Genomic DNA, 24,676 nt, shown 5'->3' on the forward strand with positions numbered 1-24,676 from the left:
TCAAGGACTAGATAGTCGTCAACAAGGTGATTTGCCTGTACTAAATGGTATATACTTCAATGCAAGGAGTATAGCGAACAAGGCAGATGAGCTGGGGGCACAGGTAGATACGTATTATAGCTATTACAAAGACGTGGCTGAAAGAGGGGCAGGTATGGCAGCTCAATATTCCTGGTTACAGGATTTTCAGATGGGATAGAGAGGGAGGTAAAAAGGGAGGGGGGGTGCGATATTGATTAAAGAAACTATTACAGCTGTGAGGAGGGATGATATGTTGGAGGGATCATCAAACAAGGCCTGGGTCAAATTGAAAAACAAAAAAGAGGCGATCACACTGCTGGGAGTGTACTACAGACCCCCACACAGTGAGAGGGAGATAGAAGAACAAATATGTAGACAAATTTCTGAGAAGTGCAAAAACTATAGGGCAGTAATAGTAGGGGATTTCAACTACCCCAATATTAACTGGGATAAAATTAGCATGAAGGGTACAGAGGGTGCGGAATTCCTAAAATGTATCCAGGAGAACTTTTTTAGCCAGTGTGTAGCAAGCCCAACAAGGGAGTGGGCGGTTCTGGACTTATTTTTAGGGAATGAAGCTGGGCAGGTAGAAGGCGTATCAGTGGGGGAGCATTTTGGTGCTAGTAACCATAATTCTGTTAGATTTAAGGTAGTTATGGAAAAGGACAAGGATAGACCAGGAATAAAAATTCTAAATTGGGGATAAGCAAATTTTGTTAAGCTCAGAGGGGATTTAGCCATAGTGGATTGGAAACAGCTAGTTGAAGGTAAATCAGTGTCAGAGCAGTGGGAGGCATTCAAGGAGGAGATCTGGAGGGTTCAGACCAAATATGTGCCCTTAAAGAAAAAAGGTAGGACTAACAATCTAGAGCCCCCTGGATATCTAGGGACATACAGGGCAGGATAAAGAAAAAAAGGGAGACGTATGACAGATACCAAGGGCCAAGTACTCCAGAATCTTTAGAGGAGTACAAAAAGTGCAGGGGTGCAATTAAAAAGGATATTAGGAAAGCAAAGAGAGAGCATGAAAAATTCTTGGCAAGTAAAATCATGGAAAACCCAAAAATATTTTTATAAATATATTAAGGGTAAGAGGATAACTAAAGAAAGGGTAGGGCCTATTAGAGATCATGAGGGTAATCTGTGTGTGGAGGTGGGAGACGTCAGTAGGGTTCTTAATGAATACTTTGCGTCTGTTTTCACAAAGGAGAGGGGCGAAGCAGACATTGCTATTGGGGAGGAGTGTGAAATATTAGATGAAATAAACATAGTGAGAGAGGAAGTATTAAGGGGTTTAGCAGCTTTAAAAGTGGATAAATCCCCAGGCCCAGATGAAATGTATCCCAGGCTGTTAAGCGAAGCAAAAGAGGAAATAGCAGAGGCCCCGACCATCATTTTTCAATCCTCTCTGGCTTCAGGTGTGGTGCCGGAAGACTGCTAATGTGGTACCCTTGTTTAAAAAGGGAGAAAAGGATAGACCCGAGTAATTACAGGCCAGCCAGCCTAACCTCGGTGGTGGGAAAATTATTGGAAAGAATCCTGAAGGACAGGATAAGTCTTCATTTAGAAAGTCACGGATTAATCAAGGATAGTCAGCACGGATTTGTTAAGGGAAGGTCGTGTCTGACAAACTTGATTGAATTTTTTGAGGAGGTAACAAGGAGGGTAGATGAAGGTAGTGTGTTTGATGTAGTTTATATGGACTTTAGCAAGGCTTTTGATAAGGTTCCACATGGCAGACTGGTCACGAAGTTAAAAGCCCATGGGATCCAGAGCAAAGTGTCGAGTTGGATTCAAAACTGGCTCGGAGACAGAAAGCAGAGGGTAATGGTTGATGGGTGTTTTTGTGACTGGAAGGCCATTTCCAGTGGGGTTCCACAGGGTCCCTTGCTTTTTGTGGTATTTATCAATGATCTAGACTTGAATATAGGGGGTATGATTAAGAAGTTTGCAGATGATACTAAAATCGGCTGTGTGGTTGATACTGAAGAAGGAAGCTGTAGACTGCAGGAAGATATCAATAAATTGGTCAGGTGGGCAGAACAGTGGCAAATGGAATTCAATCTGGAGAAGTGTGAGGTAATGCATTTGGGGAGGGCTAACAAGGAGAGGGAATACACATTAAATGATAGGACACTGAGTAGTGTAGAGGAACAAAGGGACCTTGGAGTGCATGTCCACAGATCCCTGAAGGTAGCAGGCCAGGTAGATAAGGTGATTAAGAAGGCATACGGAATGCTTGCCTTTATTAGCCGTGGCATAGAATACAAGAGCAGGGGGGTTATGCTTCAACTGTATAAAACACTAGTTAGGCCTCAGCTAGAGTACTGCGCGCAGTTCTGGTCACCACATTACAGGAAAGATGTGATTGCACTAGAGAGGGTACAGAGGAGATTTACAAGGATGTTGCCGGGAGTAGAAAATCTTAGCTATGAGGAAAGACTGGATAGGCTGGATCTGTTTTCCTTGGAACAGAGGAGGCTGAGGGGAGAGCTTATTGAGGTGTATAAAATTATGAGGGCCATAGATAAAGTGGATAGAAAGGACCTATTTCCCTTAGCAGAGGGGTCAAAAACCAGGGGGCACAGATTTAATGTAATTGGGGGAAGGTTTAGAGGGGATTTGAGGGGAAATTTCTTCACCGAGAGGGTTGTGGAGGTCTGGAATTTACTGCCTGAAAGGGTGGTAGAGGCAGGAACCCTAACCACATTTCAAAAGTACTTGGATGTGCACTTGGGATGCTCTAACCTGCAGGGCTACGGACCAAGAGCTGGGAAGTGGGATTAGGCTGGATAGCTCTTTGTTGGCCGGTGTGGACACAATGGGCCGAAATAGCCTCCTTCTGTGCTGTGACTTGCTATGATTCTAAATTACATCATCTCTGAGTTCCCGACTGTGTTTCTAGCCCCAACATTGGGGCTATCCAACCTGGCACTGCATCTCGCCGGTAACAGCGCAGGTCAAAGGTCAGCGTTCCGGATTTGTGGTGCTCCTGATTATTCCCCAGCATTGATTTTAATGGCCAGATAACCGGGAGTGCACTCAGTGCCCGATTCGCCGATCTGTGCTCCCCTCAAGCGAAACTCTTCCTGAGAGCAAAGTCCTTGTATTTTCATCCCTGAGATATATAGGCAGGGTTTGTACTGATGAGTGAGTGCTGGGCATGGCTCGGCAGAAGGGCGTGACATTAGATGTGGGGCCTGATTGCCATAATTATATTAAAATCAGACCTGCACTCACCTGTAGCTGCGGATTATTTGCACACAAATTGGATGCTGCAGGCTTGCTCGTCCAATCACCCAGCCGCTGAAGAGGCTCAATGCTGCCAGATGCACCTCACAACGTCCACACTAGGACACTGTAGGATCCGTGGGAAGGATGGAGAAAGGGGGCTTCAGCCAGAAGTGCCGATTGGATGATCCATCTCAGCCTCCTTCCTGAGGTTCCCACCTTCACAGATGCCAATCTTCAGCCAATTCGATTTACTCCACGTGGTATCAAGAAATGGGTGAGCACACTGGATACAGCAAAGGCTATGGGCCCTGACAACATCCCGGCTATCGTGCTGAAGACTCATGCTCCAGAACTAGCCACGCCTCTAGCCAAGCTGTTCCAGTACAGCTACAACACTGGCATCTACCCAACAAAGTGGAAAATTGCCCAGGTGTGTCCAGTCCACAAAAAGCAATACAAATCCAATCCGGCCATTGGCGCCCCATCAGCCTACACTTAATCATCAGCAAAGTGATGGAACAGGTCGTTGGCAGTGCTATCAAGCAGCACTTACCAATAACCTGCTCACCGATACTCAGTTTGGGTTCTGCCAGGACCACTCAGCTGCTGACCTCATTACAGCCTTGGTCCAATGATGGACAAAAGAGCTGAATTCCAGAGATGAGGTGAGAGTGACTGCCCTTGACATCAAGGCAGCCTTTGACTGAGTGTGACATCAAGGAGCCCTAGTAAAACTGAAGTCAATGGGAATCAGGGGGAAAACTCTCCACTTCTGGAGTCATACCTAGCACAAAGGAAGATGGTTGTAGTTATTGGAGGCCAATCATCTCAGCCCCAGGACATTGCTGCAGGAGTTCCTCAGGGCAGTGTCCTAAGCCTAACCATCTTCAGCTGCTTCATCAATGACCTTCCCTCCATCATAAGGTCAGAAGTGGGGATGTTTGCAGATGATTGCACAGTGTTCAGTTCCATTCGCAACTTCTCAGATAATGAAGCAGTCCATGACCGCATGCAGCAAGATTCGGACGACATTCAGGCTTGGGCTGATAAGTGACAAGTAACATTCGTGCCACACAAGTCCAGGCAATGACCATCTCTAACAAGAGAGTGTCTAAACCACCTCCCCTTGACATTCAAAGGCTTTACCATCATCAAATTCCCCACTATCAACATCCTGGGGGGGTCACCATTGACCAGAAACTTAACTCGACCAGCCACATAAATAATGTGGCAACAAGAGCAGGTCAGAGGCTGTGTATTCTGCGGCGAGTATCTCACCTCCTGACTCTCCAAAGCCTTTCCACCAGCTACAAGGCACAAGACAGGAGTATGATGGAATACTCTTCACTTGCCTGGATGAGTGCAGCGCCAACAACACTCAAGAAGATCAACACCATCCAAGACAAAGCAGCCCGCTTGATCGGCACCCCATCCACCAGCTTAAACATTCACTCCCTCCACCACTGGTCCAGCATGACTCCGGTCTGTACCATCTACAAGATGCACTGCAGCAACTCACCAAGCTTCTTTGACAGCACCTCCCAAACCCATGACCTCTACCACCCAGAACAACAAGTGCAGCAAGCGCATTGGAACACCACTACCTCCAAGTCACCACCATGTTCTCACGGGCAATTAGGGAGGAGCAATAAATGCTGGCCTTGCCAGTGCCGCCAGCATCCTGTGAATGAATAAATAAAAAATAAAAAACGGATTTGTTAAATGCAAATCGTATTTGACTAATTTGATTTGAGTTCTTTGATGAAGTAACAGAGGCTGATGAGGATAATGCGACTGATGTGTATATGGACTTTCAAAAGGCGTTTGATAAAGTTGTTTTTCAGACTGTCTTCTCCCCCACCCTCCACCCCCTCCCCAACCGGGTCGGTGTTAGATTTTAACAAATTTGTTTTTTATTTTTTATTCATTCACAGGACGTGGGCGTCACTGGCAAGGCCAGCATTGCTGCTCTTTTTGATATAAATGACCTGGTCTTGGATATACAGGGCATTATTTCAAAGTTTGCAGATGACATGAAACTCAGAAATGTGGTAAACAGTGAGGAGGATAGTAACAGACTTCAGGAGGACATTGACAGACTGCCAAAATGGGCATGGCAAATGAAATTTAATGCAGAGAAGTGTGAAGTGATTCATTTTGGTAGGAAGAATGAGGAGAGGTAATATAAACTAAATGGTACAACTTTGAAGGGGGTGTAGGAACAGAGAGACTTGGCGGTGTACGTACACAGTTTTTGAAGGTGGCAGGGCAAGTTGAGAAGGCTGGTAAAAAGGCAAATGAGATCCTTGGCTTTATAAATGGAGGCATGGAGTACAAAAGCAAGGAAGTTATGCTAAAGTTTTATAAAACATTGGTTTGGTCACAGCTGAAGTATTGTGTCCAATTCTGGGCACTGCACTTTAGGAAAGATGTCAAGGCCTTAGGGAGGGTGTAAAGGAGATTTAGCAGAATGGTACCAGGGATGGTAGATTTCAGTTATGTGGAGAGACTAAGGAAACTGGGGTTGTTCTCCTTACAGCAGGGAATGTTAAGGGGAGATTTGATAGAGGTGTCAAAATCATGAAGGGTTTTGATAGAGTAAATAAGAAGAAACTGTTTCCAGTAGCAGAAGGCTCCACTGCTGCAAACTACTTCCATGTAACTTAGGATTTTTCCCAGTAAAATAAGTGTTTAATTTTTGTATATCTTCAGCTTAAGTTATAACTTGTCCATCTCCCACTGCACTTTCAATGCCACCTACCATCTTCACTTATCTAGCTGCTTATATTCAGGCCCTTTTTTTAAGCCACCAGCTTTTCTGGGGGCTATGTCTGTTTTTGTGAAGCTGTTGGTCTGTATTCACTAGTTTGCTAGATGGGTATGTATAAAAGAATCTCAAAAATTATCAGTTATTGCTATGGAGTTACTAATTTTTGACATTTCTATTCATCCAACAGCAATCACAGTACAGGAAACTTTCGATTAACCGGCCCCTAAATAACCGGAAATGTCGGTTAACCGGCAAAATTCAGGAGTCGGTTTCAGCTAACTTTTATAACTTTTATTACTTGCACAGCAACAAATTGAGGAAGGCAAGGGTTTGGCTGCAGCTGTTGCTAAGCTACAGAGACGCTTGCAACTTCTGGACGTTGTTCTGAAGCTGTTGCTAAGCAACAGGGTTTGTTGCTTCATACAGAGCTCTAAGGTCCGTATCTTTCACTATAGCATTCGGTTATCCGGAATTGTTGCTGAACCGGCACCACGTCGGTCCCGTCCGTGCCGGATACCAGAAAGTTTCCTGTACTTGGAATGTTCCAATGTTTTGAACTTGAAAACTCCTTGTGAAAAGTTCATTCCTCTGTCTAAACTCTTAATTTGTGTGTGCACACTAGATTACACTGCCTTGTGAATCATAATGTAACAGACATGAATAACCTACAAAGGCTACTGAACAAATACCACAACGTGTTGCCCTAGTGAGAGATTCTGTGTAACTACCAGTTAAAGATTTATGTACAATTCATCAATACTTTCGCTGGTATCGCAGTGTATCACTTCACATTTTAACAGGTTGTAAACGAGATCAACATTGATGAAAAAGTAACATTTATTTTTCATCTTCAAAATTCTGCCACTTTCATTGTGCTTTGCCAACCTTTTAGTGCAAGCAATTTAAGGAGGCGTATTTTGTTCCATTAACTAATTTCAGCAAAAAAAGTAGACACAGCATAAAGAAGTAGTTTCTGTTTTATACTCATGCCTACTTTTCTGCTAACAGACAAAAATAGCCCAAAGTGTTGCATGTAAAGTGATGGAAATGTAGACTCGTTTAGAAACGTTGGGATTTAAGGTTAAATCGATGTCATGAGCTTTTAGTCTGATGGTAACTGAAAAGGAAAAGTGGCCTTGTGATTCAGCCACTAAACAAAGTACTGGTACTTGAAGACTAACTATTAAAGATGAGGCTAAGTGGAGGGTGGATTAAACTGGACATCTAAAGTCTTAACAAATCTGACAACTATAGAGCTCTGCCTTTGAAAGCTTGCAGAGACTGTGAACTTGAGTAGGGACTTGCTAAGCCTTCTCAGACTCGTTGGTTTTCATGTCAAGAAAATAATTTATCTCTGAAACTTGAGAAAAGAGGATTTTTGCTTCACATAAAGAGGAGGTCTTAAGATATACTTAATGCTTGTCAAGAAATTCTTTAGCTTGTTAATACATGTAGTCTTTTGACATAACAACTAAAACATCCTAAAGTGCAGTGTGTTGTGAAGGAATTGTTGATTTAAACTTTGTTATCTAAACTTATTTTAAAATAAATATGTTGTGTGTCGCTCTTTCTGTTCTCAGGTGACGAGGGTGACAACTTCTATGTAATCGACCAGGGCGAAGTTGACGTAAGTGTTCAAAATGCTTTTCTTATGATTTTAAATACTCCTGGTTTTGTAGTGTATTATTTTAAGATAAGGGAAAGAGATGCATATGGATATATATTTATGTATATGCATAGGCACTTTATGGCATTGGTGAATGCCTGAAGGCGATATGGACCTCCACAGAGCTGACCTTCACTACACAAACTGCACCTGTTGGGTCAGGATAATCCATTGATGGGCTCATGATTCAGTGCAAGGAAACAATTTAACATCTAATCACTCGCTGTAGCTCACATCAGTGTCCCTGAGGCCATTTGTTCCAGGTGCTTTATTTGCTTATTTAATTGTTTGAAATGAGGTCAGGTAGAATGAGATGGGGCTGGTCTATTTGTGCATATGCTTTATTATAAAGCTATAGAATTGTAAATCAATCTGATTTATTATACAGAGCTATTTACCTTAATCTTAATCAGTAGTTAGTGTAACAAACATTCAAATATTTTGTACATTTACTGCAGAGTAACTTCAGTAAAGAATTTCTATATAACTTAGGAATTGCTAGACAAAGACCAAAATTCATCTAGTTCACCGTCTACCATCCTGGTAGCCGCATGATACAATGATAATGGAGTTGTTGATTAATCAATCAATCTCTATCAATGAGTCTCCAACAGACCCAGACATGAGGCGAGGAAAACCCCCAGTGGTGGAGAGCTTGGCGAACCATAGGTCTAAAGTCACCTGTTCCTCCCGAGCACGCTACACTTATCATGTCATGTCTCAAATTACTCATACCGTATCTCAAAATATTATTTTCTTAAAGAAATGTATCTAATTTACATTTGAATGAATCAGTACTATCTGCTTCCAGCGTCTCCCAGGGGCGCCTGTTCCATAGACTGGACACTTGCTCACTGAAATATTGTTTCCGCAGATTTGTTTTGAATTTCCCCGCCCCCCCCTTTCAAGCAAAGGCCGTGTCCTCTAGTTCTACTGTTCTACTGTTCTGGACAAGGTGAAACAACTTGTCTTAGTCTACATTATCTAGTCCCTTTGGAATCCTAAAAAGAGCAATCAAATCCCCTCTCAACCTTCTCTTTTCCAGTGAGACCATGCCCAGTTTACATAATCACTCATCATAATCCAATCCCTCCATCCATCCAGTCATTCTAGTTGCTCTCGTCTGTATCATTTCAATAGCTGCAATATTTTTGTACTGTGGCGACCAGAACTGTACACAGTATTATAGTTGCGGTCGCACCAATGATATACAAAGTGGCAGGATTACCTCAATATTGTTACTCAATATTGACCCTTTAATATATCCCAGCATCCGATTTGCTTTACTCACTGCCACTGAGAATTGTTGCGATAGCTTCAATTTATTGTCAATAAGACCCCATGATCTCTTTCATTTTTCATGCCCATCCATTCCCTCCACCATGACTGCCATGTGTACTATCTATAAGATGCACTGCAGCAACTCGCCAAGGCTTCTTCATGTAATCCAGCAGCATAACTAGTTCTTCCTTGATTTGATTATACTATAAACAAGTTTAATACCTCGGCCGTGGAATTTTGTGGGGGGTTCTCCTGGTCTCCTGTATAATTTCAGCAGTGGACTGTTTACACCATTTTCCTGGAGCTTTTGCTGGCCTCTCACTGAAGTTACGGCAGGAGATCTCCCTTGTTTTAGTGCAGTTGCTTCCAATTTATTCAGGTGCTGAATTTGCAATTGTTATTATGAATTAAAATGCATTGACTAGCGGTAGAATGTGTTTAGTTTGCTGTTTTACTTGCTGTTGGCTTGTAATGTGCTATATAAATTGAATAAAAGTATGTTGGGATCTGTTTTGAATGGCTCTGAATGGGAATTGTGTGTTATATAAATTACATCTTTTGTTTACAGTACAAATGAATAATTTCACTTGTAAGGAATTTAAAACTAAATACGAAACTTTAGTCACCAGACCCAGTCTTGATATTCATTGGTCTTTGCATGTATGCATTATACTTCTGGTTCAGAAACTTTACACCTTAATGTCTTTGCTCATTGGAGAATGAAATGCAAGAACAACATCTCTTTGAAAAGAGCACCTCAGTCTATATATAAGTGTAACTTTCAGTAGTGTACTTGCCAACAATACATACTATTAATTTTTTTAAATAGCAAAAATAATGTGATAGATTTCTGAAAAATTTTCAATCTCTGGATTAAGTTTGTAATTGCTACTGAGCAGAGGCAATTGTCTGATCCAGGAGATCTAGCATTGGTAACAGGTGAGCTGTTTCCTTTAGTTACAAATCCCCTTCACTACCTGGAAAAATTATAAAACAGACAATATTTATGTGTTAATGAGAGGTGGACCTATTTTTTAATTGAGCAACCTAAAGGGCCCATAGTGCAAGAAACCACCAAGGTTGAAAAGAGCAGGAGAAAAAGTGAAATAATTCAAGTAATAGTGATTAGGCTACTCTAAATGTTGATTTTAAAAGCCTGTAGATTGTAGGAGGAAGGTGAAACTTAGAACCACTCATCCATTCACACACTCTTTCCAGAAGTACTCACTAAATAGCAAGCAGAATGGTAAATTTTGCTGACATTTTTTTCTTCTCCTTATGCAGGGCCTAAGGCCAATTTTAGTGCCCAGCCTCTGACTGAGCTGGGATCAATGAACTCAGTATAGACCGTGGATTGAACCTGGGACCTTTCTAATCTGTATTGCTCAGTATGACATGGGTAGTGCATTTACTTACTGAGTTACCGGGGCATGATTCAGGATTCTGATTCCAGTTTACCAGTGGCATATGAATCAAAATGTGAACCTTCGTATTTGGGAACAAAGTTGTCACTTATGTGCATGATGTTGCAGACCACCTGCTATTAATTGAATGATGTTGCAGACCACCTGCTATTAATTGAATAAATTGCTGCAGAAGCAAGTATGGTTCTCTTAAGGTACATGATGCCTTAAGTCCATGCAGTTGACTGGACCAAGGACATCCAGGTAGCCAACAGTGGCGTGAACCCTATTTTTGATTTGATGTTGCAGCACTGTAGAGAGAGGCAATTGATATTTTTAATTATTCTATGGCTTAGTGCAGCTGTTACCTGAGTATCTAATTTAAAATATAGGAATAGTTTGTCTAAGAGATGTCACCAATTTATTTCTGAAGATTCCTTGTGGCATAGAAAGCGAGGGCAGCATGTTGCGAGTCCCACGCATTTGGGTTTGAGTAATGCCTCTGAGCTCAAGGTCCGCTTTAAGAGCACACATTCTAATACAGTATGCTAGCACTGTGATAAAAGTGCAAGACGAGTAGCTATATTAAACTAATCCTCCACCATCGCTATTAAAGCAATATATCCATTCTCTTCCTTCTCCTGCCAACAGAACTGAAACTAGTCACCTATATTGAATAATGTATATTGAGGCTAACTTTTCTATACACGTAGAACAATAACCTGTAAAACATTTTTCCCAAAGTGAATTATTTCAGGAAAGAAACTGTTTAGAAAATAACAAGTTGAGCAGCATGGTAAATGAATACTTCGGGGGCGATTTTGTTAATGGGGGCGCGTTGGAGGCAGGACTATTGCTTGGCAGTTAATAGGCTTTAATCCTTTCCCGCCTCCAAGGAGACGGGACCCGGCGCGGGACAGCTACCCACCTCCTAGGAAGATGGCATGGGGGCGGGTTGGGCACCCACCTCCAAATTCTGCCATTTTCCCTGCAGTGCCGCCTCCCCAGGGCTGGCAAAATCACCCCCTTCACATTTGATGTGAGACATCCCATTAAGTAATCTTTCTACGTGTACAAGTTCTGAAAATCTTATGGAGCAAAACATTCAGCAAAAAAACAAACTTGGTGTCAGGGGGAAAGATCTATCTCGAGATTTTAATTTAAAAAGTTGCTTGTGTTTGTGCTCGAGTACTGATAAAAGTTTTGGAGTGTTGCCCTTTCTTTTATTACAGCTGTAAGTCATGAGCATATGAAGACATGAGGTGGAACTTTCTGAGGCCCCGATCCACAGGTGAGACTTTGGAAGCAGTGGGTGACATCAGAAATCTCAGGTACTTTGCCTGAGATTTTCTATCCCGTGTGCATGGGCCTGACAGTGGCAAGAGGCCTTGGAAAGTTCTATACAGTTATAAGGGCAATGTATTCCTCCTAGTTTTGATCTTTATTTTATATATTCATTACTACATTTTATTTAGCAAGTAATTAAGTAGCATCAGCTCCATAGACTTTGGTAATTCTTATTTTTTTTAAAGTTGTAACAGTTCTGTTTGTCGATTCGACAAGTGTTAAACACTACACAAAATAACTGGCATTCAACAAACCATGGGAGCTTGAAAAGCAAATAGTATCATTGGGCTGAATTTTCTGTGGTGGTAGCAGGCGCGATCAGTTGCGGGTCGGGTCGGAAAGTTGTTTTTTTGACAGTGGTTCAGGAACTCGCTCCCACGTGCCTTTCGGCGTGGAGCCGACCTGACCTGCAGCGGCGGGGGACCCAATTGAGATCATTATGAGGTACTTTACAGGCACTTAAGAGCCTTTTTCCCCCATCTTTTTAAATTTCCCTGCATGGCCACAGGATTCACACAGCTCAGGAACCACGTCTGTCAACCTGAGCCTTGAGTTCCGTGGCCATTGCTCCAGCTGATTACTTGACAGCATGGAAAACAAACCAAAATAAAAACATGTTGATTACATCAGCTAACAGATTGATGAAGATTCTGTTCTACTTTAAAAGCTACTGGTAAATGTTAATTTTTCACTGGCCATTCTTGGCTGTTGCCTTCCAACTGAACAGTAATTGCAGTGAATTGATCTGCACTATAAAAAACTAGCTGGAGAGCCCGGCGTTGCCAGGGCTGTTTTGGGGCAGGCGGTTTAAATCGAGTGCCAGGCTTTGGGGCCCTGTCTGTGTCCCTTTGTGAATCTGGTGCTGGGCAACATTTTAAATCGAGTGGCAGGCTTTAGGGCCCTGTCTGTGTCCCTGTCTGTCTACCTTTTAAAAGCTTGAAAAATGAAAGTGAAAGTACTTATAAAACGTTTTTGGTAAATCTTATGTTATTTTTAAAAGAGATACTAACTTTCAAAGTAGTTTTAGCTGGAAGCTGAAGTCATTTGAGCTGGAAGCTGAAGTCAGAGCTGGTAGTGAAACAATGGCTGGCACATCCCCGAGATGAAAACGAATAGTCCCGCCCACACACACACCGATTGGCCAACCATCAGGGGACCGTACTGTAGGATTGGTCAATCGTGACGGAACAGGATTGGTGGAACCTTGATGTCAGTCAATCAATGCTAGCAGATAATGAGTTTAATTTTGAAGGTTTTTTGCATAAGGCGCGAACAATTTGTGTCCGACCGAAAAGTAAATACGCTTAAAACCGTACTGGAAGCGTAAGCTTTCTTTGGAGTTAACGCGCGCGTAGGTACGCCCTGTAACTTTCGAGCGCATAGCCCGACAGACGCACAGGCGATGACAGACAGAATGACAGACAGAATGACAGAAGTACCGCTTTATATATATAGATGATGACATGTGCCATTTAAATAAATGTTTGTGTTGTTTCTGGTCAGGTTTTACTCACAGTATACTGTGATTGTCCAGTTACACATTAAATCAAGTCATCAACCGTAACAATTTCATTCTCATCACTCATTCCACTGGTTCAGTTTGCTTTCAGTCCCTGAATATGACTAATTAAATTTTTCAGCCTGAGACTTTACGGTGAATTTCTGCGGAGGTTCTCTCACTTGTCCATTGTTAACTTCAACAGAAGAGCTGCAGAAATCCCAGAAACACATTGTAAACACCACTTACACTGTTTGTCAGGGATTCCACGGCAGTTCTGCTGAACTTGCATAAGATTGTAAATGCACCCCTTTACAATTACATTTAAATTATGCTTAATTTTATGTATTACACATCTTTTATTTGTACTAGTTTCTGATACAAAAGTCTATAGATTTCTGACTAAAGCACCAATAACTTCACAATTAATGTACTTTTTAAATTATATTCTTGATCGTATTTGTAGATGGAGTCATATTACTTAATGATTTTATTTAAATATTTCTTTTGTTACTCATGTATAACTTTTATTACATTATTGTACAGTAAAGATTCAGCACCCACAATGTTAGATTAAACTTAAAAATGTAATGTGGCCAGGGTCCCTTTAAGGATCCCGGCTTAAAACGCGCCATGAATGACGTCACCAGACCCGCTCCATCTAATTGGGCCGGGTAACCTGCTGGGCGGGCTTAATAGGCCCCATTACGGTAGGTTAATTTTATACAGCAGGATGGAGCCAACAACGGGGTCGCTACCCGCTACAGACACTGGCTGCACTGGACCCACCAAGGTAAGGAAAATTCCAACCATTGGTCTATTGTTTCTTCCGTTTTTTTCCCCCAGCAAAGATTATTGGAAGAGGGAATATTAATGTGTTTTAGTTGACTGAAAGAGAAGAAAAGAACAAACAGAAAGGCCTCTAAGTTGACTTATTTTTTTTTGCATAGGTTTATGTAAACGGAGAATGGGTTACAAACATTGGAGAAGGAGGCAGTTTTGGAGAGCTTGCTCTGATCTATGGCACACCAAGAGCAGCAACTGTCAAGGCCAAGACAGACCTCAAGCTGTGGGGAATTGACAGGGACAGCTACAGGCGCATTCTAATGGTCTGTCTTAAATTACATTACCATTCTCCATTTTGCTACAGTTTCAGAGGTCAATTGATAATTCTGTTTAAAAAAAAATTCCTTTTAGTCTGAAACTGAAAGTTGAAAAGTTCTTGTGTGGAAACCATCTGAACACTACTCAGTGAATTCCTGAAACATGTAAAACTTTAATCAAAATAATTTTACATGACTATAGAGTATTTGGGATTTATTTTATTAAGTGTCCATTATAAAAAATAATCATCTTATAGCGCTTATCATTATTCAAATGATGAAATTATTTTCGCACATCAAAATAGTAAGATATAAAATGTACTTGATCACTTAATACAAATATAAAATTTAATGTCTGATTTGGACTAGGGACATAATAAATAGCAAAAAACACATCATAAAAATTGATGAACTGGCAGCTAAATAATTGGAAATTACTTTGCCTGGTTTTGTGTAAAAATGACCTCTTGTGAAACATTTATTGTGACATTTTCTATTGTTAAAAATAGAATTGACCACCTACTAAATAATACACAAATTCTTGACATAAATATGACAGCTGAGCTTTGTAACATGGAGAGCTATTTATTATTGCACCCTCAGGCTAGACTCTTGCCTGTCATTAGTGTAGTCTCAGATTTTTCACTTTTGTATAACAAATTCCTTCCAGCAGGACCATAAGGTTGAATGTGTGATAGGGGAAGTTATCAAAACAACATCGATTGCCATTTAATGAAATAAAGGAGGAGTACTGAAGGCCATTGCTGCTGACTGTTTCTTAGCACTGAGGAACTGTATCACTTGATAATGTTCAAATAATAGCTCAACACTTTTAGTAATACATAATAGCTATTGATTTCTAGTAATAGTGGAAAAATGTTGATTATTTTCAGTGATACTTTAACCCCCTAGGTAAGTTTGCTGGTGCACCAGTGTGCCATGCAACTTAATGGTCTCATGCTGGTTTGTGCTTGGGAGATTTTAAATGGTAAATTCCAAATCTTGACCCAGGGGAATATCTGACAAAGGTGGGGTACGTAGCACAAAGGTAGAGAAGGAGAAAAACTGATAAGCAAGAGCTTTGAGCTGCTTCATTTTACTTTTGAATAGAAAATTGCAGAAAGGCATTGGAAAGGATTTGGCATATGTAACTTTTCCAACCTCTCAGTTAGATGAATCCTTACGTAAGTGAAGAAAGAAAATAACTCTCTTATAGTAATAGCATCAGATTTCAAACGTGAATACTTTTCAGCCCAGAACTTTTTTAGGACAAAACATAAGCAGAGCAGACTGGGAAAACTTTTTACTTTCTCATTCTGTGGGCTCAAGTCCAGAGTTGCAGACTTGATTGACAAATCTTGAGAGAGTATAAAAATAAAATCCAGGATGCAGTTACGAATGTTTTCTGATATGGTGTTAAGGGAATAAATTCCTTTTTGCATTATTTGAAATTCATTTTTTTTTACATATTCACTTTACCATTCATTTGATTCGCTCGTTAAAATTGAAAGCACTATAAAGAATTGAAATCTGATGGAGCATACACCAGGACATGTTTTTTTTACTTTCTCCGCTATTTCACTCGAAGGAAACTGAATAGAATTTAAAAAGTACTAATTACCCTTGTATTGTATTGTATTCTCAAAAATGTAAATGCTAGCATTGCAGGGATAATTTTCTACCTTCGCGCTCCAGACAGGGGATCTCGTCAGCCAGGAATGCAGATTGGGAATTTGCACACACACTGTGGAAGTCTTCCAGCCGTTCATTTAAGTGTGCCAGACTTTAATAGCGCTCCTACAGGTTTCCTATCAGGAGTGCAAAGTTGCAAGCTTATCCTTTACATCTTAAATCCAACTAATTTTTATTTTTAACTTTTTAAATCAGAACCTCTTTTATAAAAACGATCAATCTTGCTTTGATTTTCCTGATAGTATAACAACCACTGCTGAAGTCAGGTTAAAGTTAAGTACAATCTTGCTTATATCTATAGAATTGCCACTCTCAAGAGCTAAATTATACATATTGCTTATGTATAGAAACATACGTAGAAACATAGAAACATAGAAGATAGGAGCAGGAGTAGGCCATTCGGCCCCTCGAGCCTGCTCCGCTATTCAGTGAGATCATAGCTGATCATCCAAATTCAGTACCCTGTTCCTGCCTTCTCTCCATATCCCTTGATCCCTTTAGCCTTAAGAAATATATCCAACTCCTTCTTGAATATATTTAATGAATTGGCCTCTACTGCCTTCTTTGGCAGAGAATTCCACAGGTTCACCACTCTCTGGGTGAAGAAATTCTTCCTCATCTCTGTCCTAAATGGCTTTCTCCTTATCCTTAGACTGTGACCCCTGGTTCTGGACTCCCCGACCATCGGGAACATCCTTCCAGCATCTAGTCTGTCTAGTCCTGTTAGTATTTTATAAGTTTCGATGAAATCCCCTCTCATTCTTCTAAACTCCAGCGAGTACAAGTCCAATTGACCCAATCTCTCCTCATACATCACTCCTGTCATCCCAGGTATCAGTCTGGTGAATCTTCACTGCACTCCTTCCATGGCAAGAACATCCTTCCTCAGATAAGGTGACCAAAACTGCACACAATACTCAAGGTGTGGTCTCACCAAGGCTCTGTACAACTGCAGCAAGACATCCTTGTTCCTGTACTCAAACCCTCTCGCTACGAAGGCCAACATACCATTTGCCTTCTTAACCGCCTGCTGCACCTGCATGCTTACTTTCAGCGACTGGTGCACAAGGACGCCCAGGTCTCGTTGCACTTCCCCTTCTCCCAATCTATTGCCATTTAGATAATAATCTGCCTTCCTGTTTTTGACACCAAAGTGGATGACCTCGCATTTATCCACGTTATATTGCATCTGCCATGCTTCTGCCCAATCACCTAACCTGTCCAAATCATACTGGAGTTTCTCGGCATCCTCCTCACAGCACACACGCCCACCCAGCTTTGTGTCGTCTGCAGACTTGGAGATATTACATCTAGTTTCCTCGTCCAGATCATTGGTATATATTGTGAATAGCTGGGGTCCAAGGACCGATCCCTGCGGTACCCCACTAGTCACTGACTGCCACTCGGAAAAAGAGCCGTTTATTCCAACTCTTTGCTTTCTGTCTGCCAACCAGTTCTCTATCCAAGTCAGTACCTTGCCCCCAATCCCATGTGCTTTAATTTTACATGCTAATCTCTTATGCGGGACCTTATCGAAAGCCTTTTGAAAATCCAAATACACCACATCCACTGGTTCTCCCTTATCTATTTTACCAGTTACATCCTCAAAAAATTCCAGTGGATTAGTCAAGCACGATTTACCTTTTGTAAAGCCATGTTGACTTTGTCCGATCCGGTCACTTTTTACCAAGTGCTCTGCTATTACATCCTTTATAATGGACTCTAGCATTTTCCCCACTACCAATGTCAGGCTTACCGGTCTGTAATTCCCCGTTTTCTCTCTACCACCCTTTTTGAACATTGGGGTAACATTAGCTACCCGCCAATACTGTTCCAGAGTCTATAGAATTTTGGAAGATGACCAGCAATTCATCTACTATTTCTAGGGCCACTTCCTTAACTACCCTAGGATGTAGATTATCAGGCCCTGGGGATTTATCGGCCCTCAACCCCATCAATTTCCCTAACACCATTTCCCTACAAATACTGATTTCTATCAGTTCCTCCCTTTCATTAGACCCTATATTCCCCGACATCTTTGGGAGGTTATTTGTTTCCTCCTTTGTGAAGACAGAACCAAAGTATGTATTTAATTGGTCTGCCATTTCTTTGTTCCCCATTATAAATTCCCCTGATTCTGACTGCAAGGGACCTATGCTTGACTTCACCAATCTTTTTCTCTTCACATATCTATAAAAGCTTTTACAGTCAGTTTTTATGTTCCCTGCAAGCTTACTCTCATACTCTATTTCCCCCCTCTTAATGAATCCCTTTGTCCTCCTTTGTTGGATCCTAAACTGCTCCCAATCCTCAGGTTTACTGCTGTTTCTGGCCAGTTTATATGTCCTCTCCTTGGATCTTATGCTATCCCTAATTTCCCTTGTTAGCCATGGTTGAGTCACCTTTTTTGTTTTGTTTTTATGCCAAACTGGGATGAACAAATTCTGTAGTTCATCTATGTGATCTTTGAATGTTTGCCATTGCCCATCCACCGTCAACCCTTTGAGTGACATTCCCCAATCAATCCTACCCAACTCGCACCTCATACCATCGTAGTCTCCTTTATTTAAATTCAGGACCCTAGTCTCTGAGTCAACTATTTCACTCTCCATCTTAATGAAGAATTCTATCATATTATGATCGCTCCGACCTAAGTGGCCTCGCACAACAAGATTGCTAATTAATCCTTTCTCATTACATAATACCCAGTCTAAGATGGCCTGATCTCTGGTTGGTTCCTCGACATATTGGTCCAGGAAACCATCCCGTATACACTCCAGGAATTCCTCCTCCACAGTATTGCTACTAATTTGGTTAGCCCAATCTATATGTAGATTAAAGTCACCCATGATAACTGCTGTGCCCTTATTGCACGCTTCTCTAATTTCCCTTTTAATGCCATCCCCGACCTCCGCATTACTCCCACTAACGTTTTCTTGTCCTTGGTATTTTTCAGTTCTACCCATACAGATTCCACATCATCAGAGCTAATATCCTTCCTTTCAATTGTGTTAATCCCCTCTTTAACCAGCAATGCTACCCCACCTCCTTTTCCTTTCTGCCTATCTTTCCTGAATATTGAATACCCCTGGATGTTGAGTTCCCGGCCTTGGCCACCCTGGAGCCATGTTTCCGTAATCCCAATCATATCATATTCGTTTACCTCTATTTGCGCAGCTAATTCATCCACCTTATTACGAATGCTCCTCGCATTAAGATACAAAGCCTTCAGGCTTGTTTTTTTAACGCTCTTAGATCTTTTAGAATTATTATTTACTGTGGCCATGTTTGATTTAAACCCTTGATTTCTCTGCCTGTCACTTTTGTTTTTCTCCTTCCTGTCTTTTGCTTTTATCCTTGTTTCCCTTTCCTCTGTTTCCCCGCTCAGGTGCCCAACCCCCTGCCATTTTAGTTTAAACCCTCCCCCAGAGCACTAGCAAACACTCCCCCGTCCGGTTTGAACTGGTCCCACCTCCCCCAGAACCGGTTCCAATGTCCCAGGAATTTGAATCCCTCCCCCTGGCACCATTCCTCTAGCCACGTATTCATCTTAAATATCCTTCTATTTCTACTCTGACTAGCACGTGGCACTGGTAGCAATCCTGAGATTGCTACCTTTGAGGTCCTGTTTTTTAATTTACTTCCTAACTCCCTATATTCAGCTATTAGGACCTCATCCCGTTTTTTACCTATATCGTTGGTACCTATATGCACCACGACAACAGGCTGTTCACCCTCCCCCTCCAGAATGCCCTGCAGCCGCTCCGAGACATCCTTGACCCTTGCAGCAGGGAGGCAACACGCCATCCTGGAGTCTTGTTTGTGGCCGCAGAAACGCCTATCTATTCCCCTTACAATAGAATCCCCTATTGCTATAGCTCTCCCCCTCTTTTCCTCCCATCCTGTGCAGCAGAGCCACCCCTGGTGCCAGGAAGTTGGCTGCTGCCTTCCTCTGATAAGCCATCCCCCCCATTTGTATCCAAGCGGTATATCTGTTTGAGAGGGGACCTGCCTATGCCTAGTACTCTGCCTGTTGGTCACCCGTTCCCTTTCTGCCTGTGCCACCTTTATCTGCGGTGTGACCAACTGATTAAACGTGCTATTCACGACGTCCTCAGCATCGCGAATGGTCCATATATACTAATTATTTTAAAATCAACTATACTGGTTAATATGATGGTGGATCACATTGAAGCATGACAACAGGAATTGGGGGATACAACAACTTGCATTTATAAAGCAGCTTTAACATAAAAACCATCCTAATGCACCACACAGACAGGCATATGGAAAACTGACACCAAGCCAGGAAAGGAGAGAGTAGGGGGCAGGATGTAACTGAAAGTAAGTTAGAGAGGTGGTGAGGTTTTGGGAAAGAATTCCTGATATCGGGCCCAAGTGGCTTAAGGCACTGCCATCAATGTTTGAGTGAAGGGAGGGAGGAATGCACCTCAGGCCAGGGGGTGGGGGTGGTGGGGGGGGTGGGGGGGGCGTGCGGGAGAATGGGTTTAGGGCTAGAGGAATTTGCAAAGAAGGGTTAGATGAAGCCATGCAGGAAATTAAAGACAACAACAAGACTTTTAAATTTAGGGCATTGGGGGATGGGGAAGCTTCCTGCAGGACAGGATATGTGCAGCAGAGCTTTGAACATGTTGGAGTGTATGGAGGGTGGAGGATGGGAAACCAGCAAGGGAAGCATTGGAGTACGTTGTTCTGCTTAGAGCAGAGAAGATTGAGAGGAGATTTGATAGAGGTGTTCAAAATCATGAGGGGGTCTAGACAGAGTAAATAGAGAGAAACTGTTCCCATTGGCGGAAGGGTCGAGAACCAGAGGACACAGATTTAAGGTGATTGGCAAAAGAACCAAAGGCGACATGAGGAAAAACTTTTTTATGCAGCGAGTGGTTAGGATCTGGAATGCACTGCCTGAAAGGGTGATGGAGGCAGACTCAATCATGGCTTTCAAAAGGGAGTTGGAGAAGTACCTGAAGGAAAAGATATTGCAGGGCTACGGGGAAAGGGCGGGGGAGTGAGACTAGCTGAAGTGCTCTTGCAGAGAGCCGGCACGGGCTCAACAGGCCGAATGCCTCTTTCTGTGCTGTAACCATTCTATGATTCTAGTAATCGAGTCAGGAGGTAATTAAGGTATGTAATGTTATGGAAGTGGAAGTAAGTGATCTTTGTGATGGAGAGGATATGGAGTTTGAACTCAGATTCAGGGTTGCACAGGACACCAAGATTGTGAGCAGTTTGGTTAAGCCTGAGACAGTGGCTGGGGATGGAATTAGTGGCAAGGGAGTGGAGTTTGTGGTGGGAGTTGAGATGATGGATTCAGTCTTCCCAACATTGAGCTGGAGGGAGCTATGAGACACCCAAGACTGGATGACAGAGAAGCAGTCTTACAGCACAGAGGCAGTTGAGGCATTGAAAGAGGTGGTGGTGGTGATGTATAACTAGAGGTAGATGCTCAAAGAGAGGAAAAATTGGAATAAGAATTGTTCCTGGGCCATTTTTGCCTGCTTCCTAGCATGACTTCGAGCACCGTTGGTGGAGTTTAGGAGAAGGGTTGCTTACTCACTCTTGTGGCCTGGATGGTGTGTAGCCTGAAGAAACTAGAAAGGAGAAGAATAGTAAGGGAAGAAATTAGACACCATACAACAAACAATTACATGATATAATGTTCCTATTGCTCTTTGTATTTTAAATAAATTATGTACATGATGCACATACTACAGAAATGCAATAGCCATTGTAAAATATATTGCTTTAATTTCCTTGAAACTCTAAATATGTAACTGAAAAATATAATTAAAATACTGAAACTAGACAATGTGTGCTTTTTCACAAAAACAAACAAATAAAATCAGGACAATATTTAGCAGTTGGGTGACCTCTTTGCGGAACACCTCCATTCAGTCCATAAGGGTGACCCCGAGCTTCCGGTCGCCTGTCATTTTAATTCACCACCCCATTCCCACTCAGACTTCACCGTACTTGGGCTCTTGCATTGTTCCACGGAAACCCAGCGTAAGCTCGAGGAACAGCACCTCATCTTCCGATTAGGCACTTTACAGCCTTCCAGACTCAATATCGAGTTCAACAATTTCAGATCATAACCTCGGCCCCTATTACATTTTTACATATATTTTTTATCCACACCTTTTGTTTTGGCCCTCCCCCCTTTTTTTCTCTCCCACATGGCAGCTGTCTCTCATTCTGCCAGCGCATTTCACACCTAATCTAGAGCCGTCTTTTGTCTCTTTGCTAGTCCTATCACCATCTCGTCTCGTTTTGAATACCTCTTAATGCCTCTTCACTTCTCTTTTGTTCTTTCATCCCCATTTCCCAGCCCCCAAACTGGCCTTTTAATCTGTTTCATTTCCTGTGTTTTTTCAGTCCTGACGAAGGGTTTCGACTTGAAACGTTGACTCGATTTCTCTCTCCATGGATGGTGCCTGGCCTGCTGAGTTTTTCCAGCATTTTCTGTTGTTATTTCAATATTTAGCAGTTCTCCCTTCCCAGGATTTGGAATAAATGATCTATAATATATCACATATAATTTTTAAAAAGCAATTTTATTTGCTGCCACATGATCAGTTTATTTTGTCTGACCAACCTATAATATAATTGTGGATCAAAATTGTCTCCACAATGTCACGTTTTTGTGGTGTCTCTCCTCTTCTCCCTCCCTCAGGCAGAAAACAGTACTGAAACCTTAATAATAACTACGTATACACACAAGAGTATGTAGAATAACTTTAGGGTATTCAGGTTCAAAGGATGAGTATAACCTGGCAGGTCTCATAAAATTTAAAATGTCAGTGTTGTGACCCTTTGGGATACTGCTTTACCTCTTTTAGCCTTAAAACTAGCCACTGATGACATACCATGTTTCATGCAGTTAGTAAGTAAAGGTGGCTAAGCCAATCATCCAAATCTATTGTTTTGGGAAAATTTGCTGACCTGTATGAATGAACGTAGTTGTTCAAATATACAATTAAAGGTTAGCAGGGCTACTGGTTTATGGTGACAAGTAAGTCAAATTCTGTTTTTATCACATGGGATTCCAGGTGTTTTGGGGATTGCATTCAGTGATTCCTTCTGTTTTTCTATGAAAACAGAAAACCAGTGCTCTTGCTCATAATTTATATAGGGTTTGTTATTCCCTATAATCAGGGCCATTTACACTGACTGAATAAGTCAAATTCAGTTTTATTATATAGGATTCCGAGGGATGTTACTGTTTTTTGGGAGAAGCTTCCATTCTGCGATTTGGTCCCTTTTCCCATGAGAACCACAAACCAGCAGCTTTGAAGAAGACTTACATGAGTTTAATTCATTCCTGATTAATAATCTGAAGTGTGTATGTTGCATATCCTTTACACACAAACAAGTACTGTTTTTTTGTATACATAAGAATGAACATCAAATGAATTGAAAGAGAAGAGATTAACAACTATTGAGTGTGTTTGTTTTCTGGTATAGATGTTTGAGTGAAATGCATGTATAAAGTGGAAGCATATCACAGTGGATAATTCTATGCTGGGCACACATTTATCCAGAGGAATCTGTCATTTTTTTTGCCATCTTTGAAAATACATGTATTCCCTTTTTGCCAAAGTTCTTGCCCGAGGCTTATATGCTAGATAGCAGATAGATAGGTTTCAACTGTTCAAAAGAAAATAAGGAGTAGCAGCTGCTGAAACAAATCAAATCCACTAACTTTCCCATTTTCTTTCTTTCTGAATAGGGTAGCACACTGAGGAAGCGGAAGATGTATGAGGAATTCCTGAGCAAGGTCTCCATTTTGGGTCAGTTGTCAACTGTGGTTAATGTTGGTCATTGCCACACATGTAGTCTGTCTGGAGATCAGTCTTTGTTCATACCTAAGCATTTTACTCAAGGGCCAAAAAACACTATCCTGTGGCTGACCTCAAGTAGCCCCTGCAGCACAGCACACAAAGAATGTGAAGTGGCTGACATTTAGGAACTTTTTCACACACTGAGTACCATCAGTGGAATTCTTTGTCTGAGCTCTATCCTGCAAGGTGTCTAAGCTGACTCAAGCAATTTAATACAAATAGATATACTTGTAGTGATTTCATATGTGGGCTGCTGGAAAGTAGGATAGTGTGGTAATTAGTCCATGACATCAACTGAAATGTTTAGTCACAGTCTGATTAGGAGGTGAGAATTTATTCCCCAGGAGGGTGGTATTGTACCCTCTTGTGTGCCTTTACATAGGCTAAGCAAACTAACACTAAGGAGTTGAATGGGTTGGGGCTCTTTCTGTTAATGCTTTTATAGTCCTGTCAGGCATTCTTAAAGATCCATTTAACTTCTTGCTTAAGGTTTTGTTTTTCTTTGATTATTTGATAACCATGAAATTTGGTCTGTTCTTGATGTCCTTCAGTAGTAAAACAACAAAGATGTAATCCCCAATGATCAATCAGCAGAACGCAAATTCCAGTTAGAGGGGAAAAAAGACACTATGTGCTATTAAACATTGATTCTTTAGCACTGATATCGCATTACTGCTAGTTTCTAAGGTGCAGAGAACAACAGAAATAATCATAGCTGACAAACATACATCTTCAAATTCACATCAGTTGACCATCTCCTATTATTTAATGATTTTAACCTATTTTCATGTTTTTATTA

At 41.6% G+C, this 24,676-nt stretch overlaps 1 pseudogene across 1 annotated transcript in view; it reads left to right on the forward strand.

Annotated features, from left to right (window-relative positions):
- LOC147110808 (cAMP-dependent protein kinase type I-beta regulatory subunit-like) overlaps nt 1-24,676 on the forward strand; it is a 233,366-nt pseudogene that overhangs the window by 138,002 nt on the left and 70,688 nt on the right. The window contains exons 5-8 of the transcript XR_015079886.1: nt 7,606-7,656; nt 11,120-11,198; nt 14,171-14,329; nt 23,766-23,826. The product of XR_015079886.1 is annotated as a cAMP-dependent protein kinase type I-beta regulatory subunit-like (transcript). The remainder of the gene's footprint in view (nt 1-7,605; nt 7,657-11,119; nt 11,199-14,170; nt 14,330-23,765; nt 23,827-24,676) is intronic.

Source organism: Somniosus microcephalus, chromosome 11, assembly GCF_052327205.1.
Source record: "Somniosus microcephalus isolate GS21.2 chromosome 11, FLI_Smic_1.0, whole genome shotgun sequence".
NCBI classification, from domain to species: Eukaryota; Metazoa; Chordata; class Chondrichthyes; order Squaliformes; family Somniosidae; genus Somniosus; species Somniosus microcephalus.